Source organism: Nannospalax galili, unplaced genomic scaffold (genome assembly GCF_000622305.1).
Source record: "Nannospalax galili isolate Female #2095 unplaced genomic scaffold, S.galili_v1.0 scaffold455, whole genome shotgun sequence".
Classification (NCBI taxonomy): domain Eukaryota; kingdom Metazoa; phylum Chordata; class Mammalia; order Rodentia; family Spalacidae; genus Nannospalax; species Nannospalax galili.
Genome location: NW_008335815.1, coordinates 115927 through 122272, shown reverse-complemented (window position 1 = coordinate 122272; position 6346 = coordinate 115927). Strand labels below are relative to the sequence as shown.

The window sequence follows — 6346 nt, the reverse complement described above, 5'->3', positions numbered from 1 at the left end:
AAAACAAACGGTTTCAGGTTTCCTGGGTGGACAGCCTTCTTGGGTGGCTCTATAAGGGTTCAAACTCAGCAGGAGAGCCTCCAGAATATTAGTAGACCAGAAGTCCGAAACCTAGCAACCGGAAGCTACCTGCAGGGCTCCTTCCCTTCTCCCCATCCCTGCCTCCTTTTTCCGCCTCTCTTTCCACGCGCCTGCGCCTTGGCCTCTCTCTGCCTCCGATGTTCCTCCCATTTCTTTTCAGATCCTAAAGTAAACTCTCCCAAACGGTACTTAGACTTCTCAGTCCTTTGTACCCACACAAAGGTTGACCAAGAACTTTAAAATGCCCGCAGGCACCTAGGGAAGACCCGTCTAAGTCCCCCTGCGGAACGAATGTTCCGGACCTTCTCCACCCGGGTTTTCTGGAGCTGAGTTCTGGCAGGAGGAGGCCAGAGCCGGGTGATTGGGACTCAGCCCTCGCAGCTGCTCTGGGTCGGCCGGGACCAACCCCCTGGGACGCCGATATTCGGGCTCAGCTCTATCTTTTTGTCAAAATTTGGGGTTCTAGGAGATTCCCACAGACCTGCCATTGTGAGAATAACTGCGGCCCCTGCTGGTTTAAACTGCAACTCAGAAGTTCAGACACTGCGGAGAAAAAGCTGGCTGGGATGGCTCTAACGAAAACGAACTGAAATGTGCCGAGCTGCCTAAATCGATACCCACACATTTAGTCTCATCACCACAGGTCCGAGCTAAGCGCCATTTAATATTTAAATTATTTTCTGCAAGGTATTGTGAGAGATGCAGGTGTCCGGGGCAGCCCGGGCGCAGTGCCGCAGTCGGTGAGGATCCCTGCCACCCAGCCCAGGTCACTGAGGTCAGGGCGGGAGCTGCGGGGTACTGAGCGGAGACCTGGGATGCCAACTCGAGCCAGGCAGTGGCCGAGGGTCGCCCCAGGGCAGCAGCTTCCCTTGCACCGACCTAGAAGGCCTCCCTCCCCGCCTTTCGCCCCGCAGCACCTTTCTGCCCTGGACTCAAGTCTTCCAGTTCCCAAAGCAGGACGAGGACTCAGTAAGGATGGAAAAGAAAATGACATTTCCTTAAAGTAAATAGAAAGGTCCCACCGAGATTTGAACTCGGATCGCTGGATTCAGAGTCCAGAGTGCTCACCATTACACCATGGAACCACAGGGAGAAGGGTGCTCTGACTCACTGTAAGTCCATTCTCAGCTTCCATCACACCCCAGGATTTCCTCTTCTCGCACTTTTCCTAATTTCACAGCATCCCAGCACCCTCAATGTACAACCGAGGAGTCGCCCCCCCCCCATGTTTACCCCGTTTAACTCCAGGTGTATGGGGGTGGGGGGTGTTGTCTCTTGGAGAGTGAGATTAAATCCACTTTGGGACAGGAAGTGTAGGAAATCTCCATCAAAGCCACCTGTTTGTCCTGGGTCGCTGGTTTCCTGCTCTGATGAAAAATTCCTCATGGATGCCCTGCCCAGAAAAAGGTTTCCTTATTTTCCTTTGCAATTTTCTTCCCATTGTCCAGAAAGTTCTGATAGCCTTCGGAAGTGGATGAAGTTATTGGGATTCCTCCCCCTCCTCTTCTATTCCCGACCCCCATTTTCTCCGTTCCCTTGTCCATCTTGGCTCCCACTCCTCTATTTTTGCTCCTCCCTCTTCCACAAGGACCAGGCTACCAGATCTTTGGGAAGAACAGCCACGTAAGGGAAGGCAGGCCGGGAGCATCCACTAGCAAGGAGCACCACCCGGTGGGGAGCACCACCCGGGAGTCTTTGCGGAGAGGCGGAGTGAGCCCGGGACAGCTCTCCCGGCCGGGCAGTGCCGGCCTTAGGCCGGTATGGGACAAATCCAGAGCTGGGATGATCCCAAAGTTGACAACCCCGGGTTCCACGACACAGCCCGCCTGTCCTGCGGCGACTGAAAACAGGCTGTGGTTCCCCTCATGCCCCACGGTTGCCAGGTCAGCACCACCATACACACGGGGGTACTTACGCCAGGAATCAGGCAGAGAAGATGGGGAGAGATCTGGGTAACAGTCATTGCTTTAAAAGGTCTACAAACCATGACTGAGGTCGAGGAAGGGAGATAAGCTCTTCCTTCCTGGCTGCCAAGACACCTCTGAATCTTAAAATTCAGAATGTGGGTAATTTCTCAGATATGGGCCTAGAGGTCTCTCGAAAACGTCTGCAGCAGCACTTGGAGGACCTGCACGCATGGCCCAAAGATGCCCACACCCAACCTGCCCATAGTCAACAGTCAGGCACCCCTAACTCGAGTGGAGCGCCGGCATGTGTGGGAATGGAGATTGGAGACCCGGCTTTGTCCCTTAAGATTGAGTTATACTAGTCAGATTCAATGAGGGTGGAAGTCCTCCTCGTCCTGGCTGTCCTGTATGAGATTTTCCCTGCCTTTTAACTGTTTAGTTGGCTGAGAAAATGAACCAACCCTTACCTCTAGACTGGTAACGTGGCCCAACGAAGTCATGCATAGTCTGAAGCTGGCCAAGGTGAGGATGCTGGGCAGCAGCTGCAACTAAACTTTACAAGAAAATTGTTCTGTTTTGTTTTTTTGAAACAGGGTCTCCCTGGTGTCCAAGCTGGCCTGGAACTAGATATGTGGACCAGGATGTCCCCAATCTCAGAGATCAGCCTGCTTCTGTCTCCCAAGTGCTAGGATTAAAGGTGTGCACCAACATACCCAGCCTTATTAGGCTTTTTATGTAGGTGCTGGAAATTTGAACTCAGGTCCTCCTGCTTGGGCATCAAGCACTTTATGGACTGAGTGGTCTCCCAAGCCCTGAGTCATCTCCCCAGCCCTGAGGAAGTCATTCTTGCATGTGGGAAATCAAGTTCAATATTATCAAGTCATTAATTCAAGTGATCAAATCTCATTTCTCAAGTACAGACCAGCTTTAAGAAGATAAGGTGGTTTTGAGAGCCACTTGGAAGAAGGTGGCAATAGAGTCCTCTGGAAACTGTTTAGCCATGTGTTTAGCCACCTCCCAACTGCATCAACTGGCCATCTTTGTTCTTGGTGTCTTCTCAGGATTCTGTCACCCCCAGAGTTCTCTCCCAAAAGAGATTCTCCCTCGGGGTTAAAAATTCTTCCATATATGGAGACATTTGAATCCCTATTCATTTCTTTTTCTCATTTTCTCTTGCAGTTACTGATCAGTTTAATCAGTCTCTTGCAGTTACTGATTTGTTTAATCTTTCATGCAGACTTAAAAATCCCTGACAGGGTGTGGAGAGGCTGGGTGGTTAAGAGTACATACTGCTCTTGCAGAGGACGAGAGTGCAGTTCCTAGCACCCATGTTTGGCTCACAACCACTTGTAACTCCAGCTCTCTGCAGACACACACACACACACACACACACACACACACACACACACACACACTTAAAAATAAATCTAAAAAAAACAAACTTTATATAAGCCAGTCCCAGTAGCAGGCCTGTCACCTCAGCTACTTAGGAGGCTCAGAAGGATCATAAATTCAAGGCCTGCCTTGGGCTACAGAGGGAGTCCAAGGCCAGCCTGGACTGGCAATTTGCTGAGACCCTATTTCAAAAGAAAAAGTGAAAAACAGGCTTGGGCCAGGTGTGGTGGTGTATGCCTTTAATCTCAGTACTCCAGAGGCAGAGACAGGTGGATCTCTGTGAGTTCAAATCTCTGTGAGTTCAAGGTCAGCTTGGTCTACATAGTGAGTTCCAGAGAGGCCCTGTCTCAAAAAGACCATAAAAAGAAAATCAGGCCTGGGATGTAGCTCAGTGGTAAAACAGTTGCTTAGCACAGGAGACTCTAGGTCAGTACCCAGTATCCAAAAAGAAAAAAATCTTCAATAATATGTAACACAGAAACTCCTTAATATAGCAATCTGCCTGTCTAGAATATTTTGGGCTTTGCTTTCTATAGTCTGTGATATGAAAACAGTTTTTTCTCCCCAATATAAAACTATATTGGGCTGGAGAGATGGTTCAGCAGTTAAGAACACAGGTTGTTCTTGCAGAAGACCTAGGTTTGAATCCCAAAACCCACATGGCAGCTAACAACTGTCAGTAACTCCAGTTCCAGGGGATCCAACAGCCTCTTCTGTCCTCTGAGGGCATTGCATGACACGGGTGCTCTTACCTACATTCAAGCAATACACACATAGACATAAAATAAAAATAATAAATATTTTAAAACTATACTGAGAATACTTGCTGAACTAACACATAATACACATTCCTTTCTCGCCTCTTTGCCCAGTCCCCCCATATTGAGTTACCCTGCTGTAATTATTCTGTCCCCACCCCCATGTTTCAAAGCATTTTTCTCTGATATACCAATCAGTGCTCCCAGTTTCTAGACTGAGAACCTCGATCTGGAAACTGCTCCGATTGTTGGCCATGATTCTTTGGATCTTGAACTTTGACCCTTTGATTCTTCTAATTCAGTGATTGTGTAAAAATTACCTCTGGAATTGAGTGAAAAAGGAAGATTCCTGTTTCCTATTCCTCTGTCCAGATATTCTAAAAAACTCTTATATGTGATATTGGTCTAAGTGATCCTGATCTGCAGCCAATACCACAAAGATTAGGGAAGAAGAAATCATATGCATTAATTTAACAGACACTAGACTGAGTACTCTTCCCACTCCCTATACATACACAAACTTAAAATCACCTCAAAGTCTATATTCTCTATGTATATACCTGTATGCATACCTTACATTTTGTATAATGAAGCCCCAAAAGATGAAAGGAATTTGCTGTTGTACATTGAATTAAATGGTAGACTGAACAGTAATCAAAGAAAGCCTTTCAGGAAAGTATTTTCTAAATCCATGATTTTATTGTTTCAATCCAGCCCCAGTAAGTTTTGGTGAGAAAGATACTAGCAAGTAATGAATGCTAGTAAAAACCAGTTATTTGTAGTGACTTTTATTAATTCACAAAACAAGCATTTATTGAATGTTCTATATGACAGGGACCTTTGTAAGCACCAAGGACATGAAATGAATAGACAGGCCTTACTCACTCGGTGTGGAGGTCAGAGGACAATCTGCAGGAGTCAGTTTCCTCTTGTTCTACCCCATGGGTTCCAGAGAGGGAAGTCAGATTGTCAGGATTGGTGCAGAATGCTTTTACCTGCTGAGCCACCCTGCCAGCCTCCATTGTTTTATAATGGCAAAGGCCATAGTGAAGACCAAAGGTCAGAGAAGACCACTCAGACAAAGTTTCGCCAAATGAAAGTCTTTGCTGGCCAGCAACTACACAAGGGTGTTGAATCCTGAACCGTCTCTAGGGTAAGGTTATTTATTTATTTATTTATTTATTTATTTATTTATTTATTTTACAAAGAAACCATAACCAGGGGTGAAAAGTTTAAGTTCCCAAGTTTACAGATGCAAAGCCCCTGTAACAATTTCTATTCTATTAAGCAACAATAGAAGCAAGCCAAGCATAACCTACATAAATCTTCAGTTACAGAAGAAAGGCAAGCATAACCTACATAAATCTGCAGTTAGAAGGTACACTCTGGAACACGCTGACCTGTTCCCAAGACAACTGGGGTCCACCCAACATGTGTTCCCATACCCTAGGCCCACTGTCTGATAATTTCAGAGACTAGAGTCAACCTAAACAATAACATGGTATAGCTATGGTCAAGAAGGTGCCATATCACAATAGGAACTTGGCCATACTTTGTGCTGTGTTCCAACTTCTTTCCTGCTCTGTATGTGCTATGCCAATGATGACCTCAAGTGTGTGTCAAAGGGCCTTTAGGAACTACAGCCAAGAGCACACCTTTTGCCCAGCAAACAGTGTAGCCAGTCTGTACCTTGAGGATGCATAGCTACACATATGCAGGTTTTGTGCACATATTACAGACTAAGCAATAGTGGAGTACTGAAAGTCAAAGAGTGAGGCAGAGGGTGGTCTTCAGATAAGAAAACTTGAAGGGAAACTGAGAAATGTCTACAGCATCCAAGGAACAGCCTGGGCTGTGAGGACTGGGAGAGAAACTTACCCCACAGCAAACCAATGACCCAGCTTCAGGACTGGCTGCTTGATATTCCTGGGAAGCATCAACTTCAAGAGGCAGAAATGACCATGAGGCTCTGCCCTTCACCCTGGAGCCTACCAAATATCTATCAAAATACCAAATAACTGGAGCAATGTGAAGAGAAATGTGAAAGAAAGACACTTGAAACAGTACTGCAGAATGTTTTTTTTTTTTTTTTTTTTTTTTTTTTTTTTGGTGAAGAATGACATTAGAATTTTGATTGGGATTGCATTGAATCTGTAGATTGCTTTTGGTAAGATAGCCATTTTCACAATATCGATTCTTCCAACC

General features: G+C 46.3%; 1 non-coding gene across 1 annotated transcript; it reads right to left on the bottom strand.

Annotated features, from left to right (window-relative positions):
- Nucleotides 1-1094: 1094 nt before the first annotated feature.
- Trnaq-cug lies at nt 1095-1166 on the bottom strand. Its single transcript has one exon. It is a non-coding gene; the product is annotated as a tRNA-Gln (tRNA).
- Nucleotides 1167-6346: the final 5180 nt, after the last annotated feature.